Source organism: Thunnus thynnus, chromosome 6 (genome assembly GCF_963924715.1).
Source record: "Thunnus thynnus chromosome 6, fThuThy2.1, whole genome shotgun sequence".
NCBI classification, from domain to species: Eukaryota; Metazoa; Chordata; class Actinopteri; order Scombriformes; family Scombridae; genus Thunnus; species Thunnus thynnus.
Window position 1 is genome coordinate 13,551,782 of NC_089522.1, and position 14,938 is coordinate 13,566,719.

At 39.9% G+C, this 14,938-nt stretch overlaps 1 protein-coding gene and 1 long non-coding RNA gene across 7 annotated transcripts in view; both read right to left on the bottom strand.

Moving 5' to 3' along the window:
- LOC137184312 (forkhead box protein J3-like) overlaps positions 1-9,955 on the bottom strand; it is a 67,233-nt gene extending 57,278 nt beyond the window's left edge. For 2 of the 6 annotated variants that reach the window (XM_067591853.1, XM_067591850.1), the window contains exons 1-2: positions 9,644-9,951; positions 227-350 (exon numbers count right to left, since the gene is read on the bottom strand). The gene's annotated coding sequence lies outside the window, so the exon portion shown is untranslated. Of the gene's footprint in view, positions 1-226; positions 351-9,643 lie in introns of all 6 variants that reach the window. The other 4 variants (XM_067591849.1, XM_067591847.1, XM_067591848.1 and 1 more) reach the window with 4 other exon arrangements.
- Positions 9,956-12,879: 2,924 nt separating this feature from the next.
- LOC137184317 (uncharacterized) lies at positions 12,880-14,312 on the bottom strand. Its single transcript, XR_010928653.1, has 2 exons — positions 13,696-14,312; positions 12,880-13,580 (listed from the first exon to the last, which is right to left on the bottom strand). It is a non-coding gene; the product is annotated as an uncharacterized lncRNA (long non-coding RNA).
- Positions 14,313-14,938: the final 626 nt, after the last annotated feature.

The window sequence follows — 14,938 nt, forward strand, 5'->3', positions numbered from 1 at the left end:
CAGAGAAACACAGATGTTAACTTGCACATTATTTTCCACATACAGTGTATGGCTGACTACAGTATGTAGCTTTGTATAATGGAAAAACTAAATATTTTGGCATGGTAACCACTTGCTCTTTAACATTGCAAGATATGATCTGTGATGTAAGCTGTGGATAAGACAAAACTTTAATCAAACAGTGAGAAGCAAAGCAATACAGGGGACTAGGTATTAAGTGTCTTACTCTTCCCAGTCCTTTCCATCTTTCTTTGGGCCAAAGCATCTGGGGAAGTCACCGAAGTGAAAGGTAGAGTCCTTCCCTCGTGCATGTTCACAAGTTCTTCATTTAGTCACTGCAATGGCCACTGCTGCAACGCACAAACACAAAACCACACAAGACGGTGAGCTTGCTCTGCCAGACAGCCTTCATAAGATATTAATATCGTGCAACCGCTCAACTGGCCTCGGCATCTGTCCAACCCGATTAAAACTCTTCTCCCTTTCTCTCTCTCTGTTCTGTCTATCTGGATTGCCTCTCACTCTCATACCCTCCAAAGTGGAAATGGCAATTGGATCTGCAGAGTGACTAAAAGCTGGGGAATTGTTTTCACAAGTGTCTGCCAAATGGGGGGGGGGGGACTGCGCGGGAGGAATTCCAACCCTCTGGAGGAGCTGAAAGGCTCGTCCCCTTTCCCTCTCTGTGTACCCCCCCACCTCCCCCCACACTGTGTTCTCATTCTCTGACTCTCGACGTGCCTCACTCTCCTGTCAAGTCCATGCCCACCCACCCCCCTCCTCACCCCACACATCCCCTCCTCCTCTTCTGTGATCCATCTCAGACAAACACAATCAATGAAAAAAATCAAGAAGCCTCAATATTTTAATTTGGTAGCTATTTTTAGAGCACTGCTGAACTTGAAAATGTGTCCTCTTGTTTAAGTAGAGTAGAAAGTTTCGTTTTTTGTCATGGAGTCTTTTTGCAAATAGTTTTAGCATGAATCAGGACAAAAGACAATCATTTTTTTACATGAGAGTGAAAATTATTCACCAATTGTTCTGTACTTCTGTCAGTCACAGAATTTTTGTACATTTGTCACTACTGGACTGAGAACGTCATGTAACTGTTACTCATCACTGGAGTAAATATGTTGCTTTCTGATTCAACAAAGAAATTTGCCTTGCTTAGTGGTTGATGCTTTCGGAAGATAAATTATGTAAAATGCAGGTAAACCTACGAGTTTTGAAAAAAAAAAAAAAAAAGTTAGATAGAGTGAGCCAATAGATAAATTGCTGCCAGTAGTTAACAAAGGCTGTATAGATTTATCCAGAAATCTACATCTAAAAATTCATCTTGCATCTCATACAGTAACCTTCATGTGTCCTTCAACAACAAAGAGCCTATTGGCCCACGCATTTTCCATTCATGCTCACTGTATATAATCAAGGTGGGAGAACTTCAATGACTCTGCCTACCAAGAGGAACACAAACCCCTCTGTCTCTCCTTCCACCAATCCCCCTGGAGAGCCCAATACACCAGGAAGACGAAGAAGGGAAATACTCAGCTCCTGCAAAAAAATCTTGTTAATTACAAGCAGAAAAAAACAAATGTTTATCAGCCGACTCATCAAGCCAAACAAGCCAGGCAGTGGGACTAGGGGAAGGAAAGAGAAACCGAGAGGAGAGATATGCCCGATGAGGCCTCTTGCACAACACCACCCCCATCTCCTCCTCAAGGCCCTGCCACTGTGGGAGAAACCATAGCTAACCCCCCCTCTTCCAAATCCCAGGAAGCAATCTTAATTAGTGCACCTTTTTTTTTTTTTTTCGCTGAAGGGAAGGTAGCATTGCCAGTTGTAGTGGTGGTGGGTAGGTGGGGATGGGGGTGGTGACACACAAGACACAGAACAACAAGTACTTATTTTCCCCTCATTAAAAGGAGGCTCAAGCTGCAAATCAGCCTGCCACAAGCCCCGACCTGCTGTGCTGCCATGGCTGTTGTTGTTGAAGAAGTTTGGGAGCGTGGGCTGGCTGCATGGCGGCACGGTGTAGCTTCACACCGCTAGCCTGGTAAGGCGTCGGGATGATGAGTAATAGAAGAGAGCGGAGAAAGAAGAGGAGGGGCATGACTTGGCTTCTAGGGGAGAGGGTCCCTGCTGGGTGGATAGACGCAACCAATTAGACCTAGTCGACTCAGTCAACTGGTCCCACAGTGACTGGGCTAACCTCAGCGCCGAGCCTTTTGTTTCTGATATCTGCCGTGTTTCACATCAGCCTCAGAGGCCTGCTTGGTATCAGGGGAGAAAAATGATCACTGCAGAGATGACAGCTTACAGTGCATCTCTGCTTATCTTAAGGCTATCAGTTTACTGTACAATTTCATTGTTTTTTATTGTAGGAAAAGAGATCCAAGAGTGCCGATGAACTCTTTAGGACCCACCATGATAATAAGATAAGCTCCAAAATGTCAACTAACGGTCAAAAAAAGTGCGACATACTTTATCAAAAAGGTCATTTATTCATCTCAGGTAATTGTTTTTGGTTTTCTGAGCATACTAAAGCATCCATACAGTCTATTGGCATCTGCTTAAAGTACTCATGATTGGCATCCTTCAGTTTCTTCACTCACGTAGCCTGGAAAAGTGTAAGCCCTGAGATGATAACATCATTGTCAGGTTCAGATGGGTATCAGACGTGTCTGTCTGTGATGTCGTTTGGAGACACTTTTCAGCCACATCCAGCAGTGTTTCAAAGACACACAGAAGACTGTTCAATGTTAAGGCTGTTAATACTGACTTGTCTGAGTTTGATATACTATTAATGATGTTGAAAATGATCCTTTACAATAGTAAATCAAGTCCATAAAAACACTAGGTTTTCATATGCAATGGATCTAGCCTCCCAAAACATTCACTTTTTTTAACATTGTTTAAATTTGTTACTTTAAACACTATACTTTTATTATCAACTGTTATTATGTTATCATGACAGGAATTAAAACTCTAAGCCAATTTAAAAAGGAACCTAATTAAGAAAACTACCAGATTGTAAAGTCAATGTTCTATCTAACAATAACAACAAAAATGTATGTTTTTATTCACAAATAAGCAATTAAATATCATTGAACAGATACAGTAAATTTAATTATGGTTGAGAACATTGTCCCTGAAAAGAGTCAAACCTACCAACATAACTCCTGCACATACAAGTTTAAAGCCCACAAGAGTCAACTGTGCACCTTCATATGTGAGCTGGAAACATCAAATTATTGAGCAGACACATTTCAAAGAGCCGTAGTTGAATAGGAAATAAAGGTAGTGAACAGGGGATATTCTGGCAGATGATCATACAGAAAAACAGTGTTTGATTAAATAGTCTGAATGCTTGTAGTGTGAATGTGCTTGGGAACATAAATTTTGAGAAGGACATTTTGGCTACCATTAGTAGGTATCAAAAGAGGTTCAAAATCTGGCAAAAAGGAGAACATGTGGCATCTGAGATTTTTATCTTTTACCCAACGAAAAAAGCATTTAAAAGTTAACTTTAGTAGCTTGAAAGTTGTGAGATATTAGCTGGCACTTCCAGAAAAGATTACAAGCATTAATGAAAAAAAAGGAGAACAGGGATTTGGACGTTTATGAACAAGAAATCTTTCTCCTCCAAAGAATTTAAATACATCACTCTCCACACTGTGGTTGGAGCTTTCATGACTAGGAACATTGTCCCTTTAAAAGAGTTGAGGGTGTGTGTGTGTGTGATTGAATGTATTCACCCATTAGACTTTGTAGCTGTGATGCACTCACTCAGCTGTATGCATCACTAACAGCTAACAGTCCCCCGCTGCTAGCAGGCTTTTAGACTGAGAGGCTTTACAGTTCTGCATTTTAATAGAGAACTTTGAATGGAGTGACGGGGGATGGGTGAGAGAAGGGGGGGAGGGAGCCAAAGGAAAGAGGCATCAAAATATTTTCAGAGGAAAATGAAGTAATGACAAAATACCCACCCGGAGCGTGCCGAGCAGAGGGGGTTTCTGGGAAGGACTGCCTTGGCAAGGGTAAGGCTAATGTGTCAAAAGAAAGTCTGTAAGCATACTGAGCGCTGTCATGTCTAGGAGTGTGGGCCATTCAAAAGAGGGAGGAAAAGGTCCAAAAAGCAGTATTGAACGTCTTAATTACTTTCTGCTTCAGTGCCAGAAAACATACCCCTGAAAAGGTTCAATTATGAGATATCAAGGCAAATCAGCTGCCCTTATGGTGGCTGCTTGCTCATCTCTCAATGGAGCTGGGTTAAGCAATTATGGTTTGATACTGTCTACTTATTCTCAAAGGAGACCTGGAGAGGCATCAATGTAATGCACTGTTTCAAACTGAGATACATTTTGTGGCCTTAGTCCTTAAAGCGAGTGGTCAGGCAAATTAATGCATGAAAGGAAAACAAAAATGTGTAAAAAAAATAAGTAATACAGAGTGAGGACATAATTTATCCATGACAGAACAACACTTTCATGAGCAGTTTCTGGCTGCTGTCTGGTCCTTGTCAAACAAGTCAATCCAGTGGCATCTCGAATGGAACAGAACGTACTTATTCACTCCACTTTTCTCAGGTCTGAAAGAAAATCTGATTGAAAGAAGGAAAGAAAATCAGTAGGTTCCACTGAATCCCCGAAGGCCTAGAATAAAATATTTAACTCGCTAAGCCCACACAGAACATAACACCTGAAAACATCTGCCAAGGTAGAGGGAGTTAGCGACCCAGAAGACTTACCACTGCCGACTAGGAAAAAGCTATCACAATTCGAGATTTTGACAACGGCGAAGTTAAAAAGGCATATTTTGTCATAAATAAAACATAGGAGTGCAGCATTTCGGCAAACTCCCCCAACGAAAGGTCCCAAGAGAGATGGGATGCTGTTTGTGAACTCATGCTTTGCACAGTAAAGGGGGCTATAGCACTGCGTCACCACGACTCAAACTACATTCCCACATCCAACCCTATTCAGCGAGGACTACTCCTCTTTAAAAATTCATTAATTTACAGCAAAAATAGATTATAGATAGAAGCGCCCAACTGCACCAACCTAAAAAGTTTGGCTTGTGAATAGCATTAATAATGGAAGCGAGCATCCAAAACCTAGAGGCCCTGGCTCGGAGGCATAGCTTAGGTTTTGTTGCGCTTTATAATGGAGGGTAATTTACATTTTTTAGAAGTATTACAGCTTTTTGATGGTTGTTTATAATTACATTGTTTTACATGCAAATTGGCTAACAATTGTTACTCATTAAAACATAACCAGAAGAGTGCAACAACACTCTCAGCTTGTGTAAGACACAGGCTTTACACCAGGTTCACAACTGAAGTCCTGTCGCTGGCAGCACCGCTGCTGAGTTCAATCCAAATGACAGCCCTTTAAAAGTGATCACTCCCTATCTTATCTTTTACATCTTTCTCTTTCAAATCACAGCAATGTTTTCCTAACAGAATCAAAGAGGATTTTGACAAGATAAAAGGATTTACTGCATTTGAATTCAAATTATGTCTATTTTCCTGGGGACGACAAAAATCACAATGCCTGGGAACACTCAGAAAACTTAAAGGTACTTAAAAAGAGGGGAAGTTTGCTCTAATGCGTCATCAGCCTGATGATAGAGGAGTCTGCTATGGCACAGTTAAAGGTAAATCAACATCTAAGGAGCCGCTGATTTCATATTGTGTATACAGCATATATAACAGACTGGGGATGAAGGTTTTCACATCCACTCAGTCGCAGTGGTCTGAAAATGACTTCTTATATCAGGTCATTTCAATCATGACTTTGTCTGAGTGAAGATTTAAAGGACCAGTGTGTAGGATTTAGGGGAACCTACTAGCAGAAATGGATTACATTCATCAGTATGTTTTAATTAGTGTATAATCACCTGAAAATAAGAATCATCGCATTGTTACCTTAGAACGAACCCTTTATATCTGCATAGAGAGCGGGTCCTTTTCCACAGAGCCCACCATGTTGCACCACCATGTTTCTACAGTAGCTCAGAAGGGACAAACCAAACACTGGCTCTAGAGAGGGCCTTTCATGTTTTTCACGAGTTTCACAGCCACTGTAGGTTCTCCTACATGCTTGGAAGGGGAGGGGTATTCAGTTGGTTGCAATCTGCAACCTCACCGCTAGATGCCACTAAATCCTGCACACTGGTCCTTTGAACAAGTGACTATTGATATGACCCTTAGGTAATTAAAATGATCTAATGACCTGGTAATGTTGTAGGGGCCTAATAATTATAGAGGGAGATTAGAGCTGAGGCAAACAGGACGTCCTCCCCATCTTCTTTAATAGCTGCTGACATGTTATCTTCAAGCAAGGCACTTTCCCCACAGCTGCTCTAACGTGTTCAGTAACAAGAGTAGAAAACAGCATCTCCCAGGCATCAATCTGTACAAATTAGAGTGTGAGTGTTGGTGTTTTGCTAAAAGCATATTCTTACTTAGTACATTTTTCCTTAAGCAGTGGTGGAAGAAGTACCCAGATCCTTTACTTAAGTAAAAGCCCCAATACAGCAACGTAAAAATACTCCATTACAAATAAAAGTCCTGCATGAAAAATCCTACTTAAGTACAAGTGAACATAAGTATCAGCAGCAAAATGTAGTCAAAGTATTAAAGTACTCTTTTCGTCCATCTAACTGATATATTATTATATATGACATCATTAGATTATTAACACTGAAGCATCAGTGTGTCAGCAGCATGCTACTGTTGTAGCTGCTAGTCATTTGAATATTTATTGAAATTAAACCATGTTAGAAGTTTAGAAGGAAAAATCAATATTCGGTGGAGCTGTTAACAACTCATAGACATCTGAAATGTGACCCTGACTACACACTGCTTTCTGTAAGACGTCAAAAGCCAAAAAGGTTGGAAACCACTGGTTTCATCTTTAACGATGTGTTGTATTTTGAAAGCTTGTTATATTATCCATTGTGTCAAATCTTCATCTGAAAAGTAACTAAAGCTGTCAAATACATGTAGTCGAGTAGAGAGTACAATATTTCCCTCTGAAATATAGTGGAGTGGAAGTATACAGTAGCATCAAATGGAAATACTCAAGTAAAGTACAAGTACCTGTGCAGTACTTGAGTAAATGTACTTAGTTACTTTCCACCACTGTCCTTAAGTAAGCAGAGCCGTCCAAGGTTAAACACAGATTCTGTATAATGGCAGCAATATGAAAAGATGAGCCTATAGTCAACTGTATTCTGTGTATATATGTGGTTAAGACAGACAAAACACTTTCTGCACAGCACGTCAAAGAGATTGGTTTTTAGTTATGAGCTGTAAAAAAAAAAAAAGACGTCTGGATGACACACATTAATCATGCTGCGTTTTTCAGTAAAATGATCTCAACATTACACTGTACAGACACATAGATGCTGGGATCGTGTCTCAATTCCACATGTGCTTAAACACATATCTAAGATAAAATATTCAACTCGCTAAGCCCACACAGACCACAACACCTGAAAACATCTGCCAAGACAGAGGGAGTTATCCACCCAGAAGACTTACCACTGCTGACTCACAATTTGAGATTCTGTCATAAATGTGTATATACAAAAACAACTATATGTTCATTTTTTAAAAATGAACATATGAACAATTTTTTGTTTTAATTTGTGAACATTTCAGTGTTTTAACTCCATCATGTTTTAATTGGGTGGCAAATCATTCTTGGCATTAACAGACAAGACAGACCGGCTGCCCAACATTACTTTTGAAGTCACACAAAAAGAATATATTACAAGTTATAATGAATATGCAGGGAGACAACATAAAATCCTGACAGCCATTACTGATTCATATAGTAGCATACGGGGTTCATCTTTTATCAAAGAAAGTCAAACGCATGTAGTGTATCCACAAATAGCCCTTAATTCAACTTTCAAAAAGTCATTACTACCCTCGTTTCTTAGCGTTGCATTTGCTGACATTGACGATAATTACAACGACCTTTCCGATGATAAAACACAAATCAGTAAAACATTATGAGGGTTCCTTCTCTTCACGTTTCATGCGATTCTGCATAACGTTTTAATGAGGCATTTAGGGGTCTATGAGTGATCTACTGAGAAAGTCTACAATGGCAATCAGCAGTGAGTGTGGCAGCTGTTCAGCAATTAAAAAGCCAAATTACCCTCAATCAACACCATTTACAAGCGCAAGTAAATCTCAGAGCAAATAATGATGAGAGAAATCTGTTCAGACAGCTCTCATCTTGATAGGAATTAGAGGCGCATCCAAATCAGGAGCAGGGTACTCTCTCAAACGCTTTCTCAGTCTGTCACACACAAACACACACACACACACACACACACACACATACCTCTCCTTGTTCTGTGTGTGTTTTTTTGGAGAGATGAAACTATATAGTATTGCTCTTTACATAGCAGCATGATGAAAGATAATGACTCCTTTACAGTATAAGATAGTCACCGTTCATGGTGAGGTTATGGTCTCTTCATGGAAAGAGGCAACACTGATCCATCGAGGCGGCCTATGGAAGAGAAATCTATAGCGGCTGAGCATAAATGGACCATCAACAGCAGATAAAAGTGACCTGCATGCACTGTTGCAAAGAGATGCACTCAAGAACAGACAAGTTACGGTATATTCTGTCTACGTCAGCTAAACTGTCAAAAACATTTCACATAATTTACTTTAAAAAAAAAAAAAAAAAAGACTATCTACATCTAGGGAGCAGCTGTTAATATTAATTTAGTAAGTTAATTTTCAACTAAATATTAACATCAGTTTGTATGGTGCAACTCTGACTTTGTGTTTTACATCCTAATATTGTACATGTCCTGTTATAAATCTAAACTAGACGCACGGAGCCTCTGAAAATCCTTTTAAATAGTGTGAAGACTGATAACCTGCATGCCATGATATCATGCATACAAGCATAACTGTATGCATACCGTACATGCATATAGTCCATACATAGGAATCCTGTCAAAATCTATACAAATATCACGTCATTAATATCTATGCTGTGTTGTTAATGACACCTTGGCATGTATTCATACACCTATGTAATACAAAGTTCTGAATCCCCTAAAGCACATTATTTCAAGTGACCTGACTTATTCTCCCTCAGTGTAAGAGTTAAAATCCTTTAAACTTTTTAAAATAAATCACCGTTTTAAACCATACACAGTCTTCCATATTGATACTAATCAACGTTGCTCCCAGCATGAACACATCACTGTGGTTTGACTCAGTCCTCCTGGAGCTGGTTTGCTGCTCGGTCAGGCTCTAAGCTTCCACTGTTATCACTTCAAAAGTCTTTTCAGCTGTGCCAGGAACTGTCTGCTTGTTCCAATTCAATTCACCACTTGGATAATTGTTTTTATTAAACAGAGCTTTCTTCACATCCTGCCAGCCCCACTGTTTGAATGCTGTAAGACTATTATTGCAAACTTATAGAAGTTGATGTGACGGAGATTTTGGGATAAAGACAAATGCTACAGTGTCTGTGTCTGCATGCATATTGTGACAGCCAGCGAACTTGTCATTTAGTAAAAACCACTGCACTTCTTTTCCACTAATTATTTCTCACAAATCCTCACATGACTGACATTAAACAATTCTTCTGCACAGAGTACTCACCGTCGTAGGTGAATATGAACCGGCTCAGTTTTTTTTTTTTTTTTTTTTTTTTTGTACACTGCTTCAGAAGCTCCAGACGCCTCTTCTTGCACTTGAAAATTTTTCCCTCGAAGACAAAAAAGCTCCAGCGGTGTGTTGACGCTGTCACTTCGGCTGCATGCACGGTGCTCTGCGGGCGTCACGCTGACCGCTGCTGTGGTCACTCGACTGTCATGACGGGCGGACACGACCCGCTAATCGCGTTTGCGCTCAACAACACGAACAGCCCGGCTCTCTGTGCTCCGCTCGGCTGCTAAATCACCGGAACTACTTCCAGCGCCAGCCGGAGCACGTTGAAGATAAATTCATGCACCACAATAGGAAAAAAATGAAATCACGTCCATTTAACTAGTCCCCAATTTCAATATTAATGAGATTCTACTAGGATATCATAAGACATATTATAATTATGAATGGCTTAAGTGTCAGCATGGTGATGTAATAGCCTAATAATAAAAAATAATAATAGTTATTATCATCATCATTGCTATTACAGTGAGTTTTGTGACACAGTTATAATATCTGGGGGTATGATGGAGCCTAATCGTTATTCATATTGTTATTATAAGAATTTATTATAACAATAACAATTTTACTAAGAGGGAAAACTGTAGAAAACACTGTTTGTGTGGTATCCAAACAGTAAAAACAGTTACTGTAGGCAATGACACATGTGTTCATTAATAATGTTTACACATATTTAGTTTTAGTTGAGGTATTCCTCAGTTAGGCTGCATGCCTGTAATTTGTTGATGAGCTGTTGGGAGAGCACTGATGTGAAGGCACAGCGCACCCACCTGGACAAGACATCAGTCAGAGCACCTTGCTGGAGCTGAAGATGATTTACAGCCAGACTGCACTGATTTCTTTGGCATTTTAACTCAGTAGCTCACAGTTTCAATGTATATTTCAATATGTAATCTTACATTAGACTATGTTGATGTCTGTTGAGTCACTGCTGCTTTTAAGCATTTAGATTGAATACAGTTTTCCTTTTTCTAAAAACCCTATGGGGCAAATAATGCAAAAACATGAGCAGTTGTGTTTTGCTAATCATGAAACCACAACACACAGACAACTGTTCCCTAGGATACAAACACACACCCAATGTAATATTATGTAAAATTCATTATATGTTTTGCATGTAAATACTGGATATAAATACACTTTTTTTTTCTCCCACAGTGATGCATATCCAGTTCCCTCAAAGATCTTGACTGGGAGGATACCAACCACAAGACACAATTATGTACATGTACATGCACAGCTCATTTCTGAGAATTAAAAGTACAGCCAACAAAGGCGTCTTTTATAAGGAGAAAGAAGCTTCTGCTGCAGAGTCTCTGTGAACAACAGCTTTATCTGTTACAGTATGTTAGTTCCTTTAAGAACAGCACTTACATCTGCGTTAGGCTATAAATTGTTAACTTGGCGAGTCAACTGGAAGTAGCTCAGTAGATACATGCATGTATGAGAGGGGAGAGACGTGACAGTGGCACAAGCCAGGTTTAAATGTATGCAGACATTTTGTTTGGCAAGTGTACAAGTCCCCTTTCACACTTCTTGGCTCCGTAGATGTTTGCTGTGGAGTTATTAAACAGTTAACTCTATAATCCCACCATAAAGCTTGTAATTTGCTTGTAATTTGCATGCATCTCTAGATACAGAATGAAAAGATGAGTGAAACACTTCAAATGTGGAAGCGTGGCTGTTTGAAATGCCTCTTTATGTCTCATATAAAGCACTTTGAATTATATGTTGTTGGAAGGTGCTATGCAAAGAAAAGAAGTGGAAATTTCACCTGACTGCAAAAAAGCAGCAGTGTTTTAGCCACATTCTTGTTATATTTTTTGAAAATGTAACTGGGTTTACATTAACGCCTTCCCTCCACTCAAAAATGCATTTTGCTTTTTGCTATTTAACTTGGATGTTTGACCTTCACTGTGCTGAGTGATGTATATGCAGGAGGCTCTTTTCAAATACCTCTGTTGAAAGGAGCAGATCTGTGCTCACCTTGGATCTAAGTTTAAGACGTGGAAGAATGAATAGATTTTATGACAACTGGCTTTGATGCCAATCGAGGTCAAAAATGCATCTTACAAAAGAGTGATGAGGAAGTATGAAGCCTCCAGTGCACATACTGTACAGTAACACTGGACTCTTACTGGGAAACATCTCACACCCAGCAGTTCATCTTTTGAAATGAAAAGGTATTTGCACATTCATAGATGAAGTTTTCAATGAGGGAAAAGGAGTAGATGACATTTTATGATTTTTTTTTTACTTGATAATTGAAGTTTTTTGTGTGTGAAAACCATATCAGATTCAAATTATTATACCATTTAAAAATATTCCAATATTTTGAAATGTCTTAAAACATGTCTGGAGGGGGATCTTTAAGCTCTCTGCAAACAGCATTGATCAACTGTCAGAACAACTAGTGAATTTCTGTTCAGTGTTTTGGTAATGCATATCAACAGATCAAGAGATAAAGAGATTTCATTGTCATTTGCACAAGTACAGAAGAGTGCAGGTATATTGGAATTCTTGTGCATGAGTCAAGCTTTTAAAAACAGGCAAAGAAAGCCAAAATAAATAATAGATACACCATATATATATATATATATATATATATATATATATATATATAATACACACTATGAATTATTGCACAAAAACAAACCAATGGACCAATGGACTGGGGGAAAAACTCTGTATGACAGAGACCCGAGAGAGAGAGAGACAGATGTAATGAAAGCATTCTTTAACACGACTACATGAAGTCAGACTTGGAACAAATTGTCTGAGCTTGGTCACATGGATCCATTTCCACTTTTATCAGTGTTAGGTTTAGTAACAACTCAGTGCTGCACTCGTCTGGATGGTGGGGGAGCTTGCAATGGATAATTAATTTTCAAAGCAGCAGTGTACTGGAATGTGCACTACTGTTGTAGACTGTTTCTTCATATACAACCACTTCTGCATAAATGACCGTCTTTGGCTGAAACATTGCTGGGCTGAATGACTCTGCACAACAACACATGTTAAACATTTTAAAATTATATTATAAACACTTCATTAAATATTTTTTATATCTAGTTTTTCTGACAAGTGTCATGAATTTCTTTTTAAAACTCAGGGGGGAAATTATATTAAAAAATAAAAAGAAGAAAATAAATTAGATTAAAACTGTGCAATCTTGTTCTAATAACCCAAAAGTTGTAATTTGTAAATCCACCACCAGAGGACTCTCTAGGCTAAGACAATATTTTTATTATCGAAACCTTTTTTTTTTTTCATGTATCTGAGTTTTAAATTACCTAATCACATTTATTTGAGCACTTCAAACTGTGAATAATCATGTGAAAACAGTGCTGGTCTTCCAAGTCATTAAATAACTGTTCATGTTTCATACTTGGAAAACTATCCTGGTGAGCAGACTTGACCTTACAGCCAACAACAATGCAACATTTGTTCATCTCATGATGACAAACTGTGAAAGTTATTAAGAGTTTTTATTATCAGTTGTTAGCGTATTTTGTGCTGGTTTTCCAAACATTGGCCAGCTTGTATTAAGCAAATTAAGCCCTCTTTATTATGTTACTCCTACTTAGTTTTTACACCCAATCACAAAAACTTTATTACTCTAACACTCCAGTGGGAACCATGTCTGTCAAGTATATTTTACTGTGATGATGACTTCAGCTCATTTTTGAAGGTTTAGGTTTATGTTGTGAACATGACAAATAAGATGGGAGGTTGGTCTTGCAGCAGAAAATGTCTGTCTGTGGTTGACCGACGTTTATCAAGAGGAATGTGTCTGCTCCGGCGCCTTCCCCTGCTTTGTGATGATTGGCCAGTGCCATACGACCAGCTTTGCCCGGTTTGATCCAGTTGGCTTTCCGTAGCCCCGTACAAGACAAAAACACAGCCACCGGTCAACTTGGTGTGCGACATATCAAAAGCGAACATGGCAGTTTTCCATTTTAATTCTCAGGTCTGATGCGATCTACCTTTTGTATAACGTTAAGATGCCCACAGGCAGAGGACAAGAGAAGTGTGCCTCTCATCATTTCGCTCCATCACCACATGGAAGTGTTTTCCCTCCACTCAGCCGACACACAGTAGCCACTGTCTCACTGCCTATTTGATCATTACTTGACTTATTTGTAGAATAAACTCCTCTCAGTTTATAAAGATGATGTAGAACAGAAGGAAGGTGGGTTGTGTCTTTGGTTTGAGACGACCTTGTTTCATTTCCTGCCACTTCGGCATGGAGACAGCGCTGTCGGTGTTCGCCAAACCATCCTCCCACCGTCTGGTCTGAACCGGTTCGGAAAGTGCGCAGTCTCGTGCGCACTGCAGACTCCACGCACTGATTCACGCGGCACGCCGCGCGCACTCACCAGGCTCGGCCCGCTATGCCGTTTAGACCTCCGTCATTGGTCGGCAGGGCCGCGACCCGCCCACACTTTCCGCGTTTTGGTTGGACAATGTGAAAGTTTACGAGTTCTGATTGGTTAATGTCCCTCCAAACCCTTTATTTTGGGGCCGGTTGTATGCCGAGTTATGCCTGCCCGTGTTATGCAGAGCTATGCCTGCCCGTCGAAATCTGCATGCCCCTGGCGGGAGCGCGCACACGACTGAAGTGAGGGCTCCCAGGCATTGCAATGATTTATAAGTCAAAGTACTGCTTTAAAACAATATAATGGTGATAAATCATCTGCAGCCTACAGTTTATGAACAAAATAACATTTCCATGATAATACTACTCTGAATTTCACAAGATTTCCTTGTAATTCATGATTCAAGATTTCTTTATTGTCATTTCTTAGTATCCCACATACATTGAAATAAATTTGTTCCTCCCAAACCAAAAACAGAGCCCCCAGGGTCAGTTCCACTATGTGGTGCAGTGTCCAGTGAGGGGTGGGGGTGGGGTAGGGGCTGTTCAAGGGAGAGTAAAGGGGTGGGTGTGCTTATGGGGGGATCCATAGTGTTGATGAACCTGATAGCCTGGGGGGAAGAAACTGTTGAGCGGCCTCGTAGTCAGTTCGGATGATTCTGCACGTCTTCCCAGACGGCGCGGGGGGGGGGACTGACTATGGGAGGGGTCCTTTATGATGATGATGAGGAGGCTCTGTGGGCGCAGTGTGTGTGTGTGTGTGTGTGACAGAAAAGAGATGAATTTTCCAGGAGTATCCACCACATAACAATGTCACTTAGAAATCAAATGTTAGCATCTACAACAAAAAT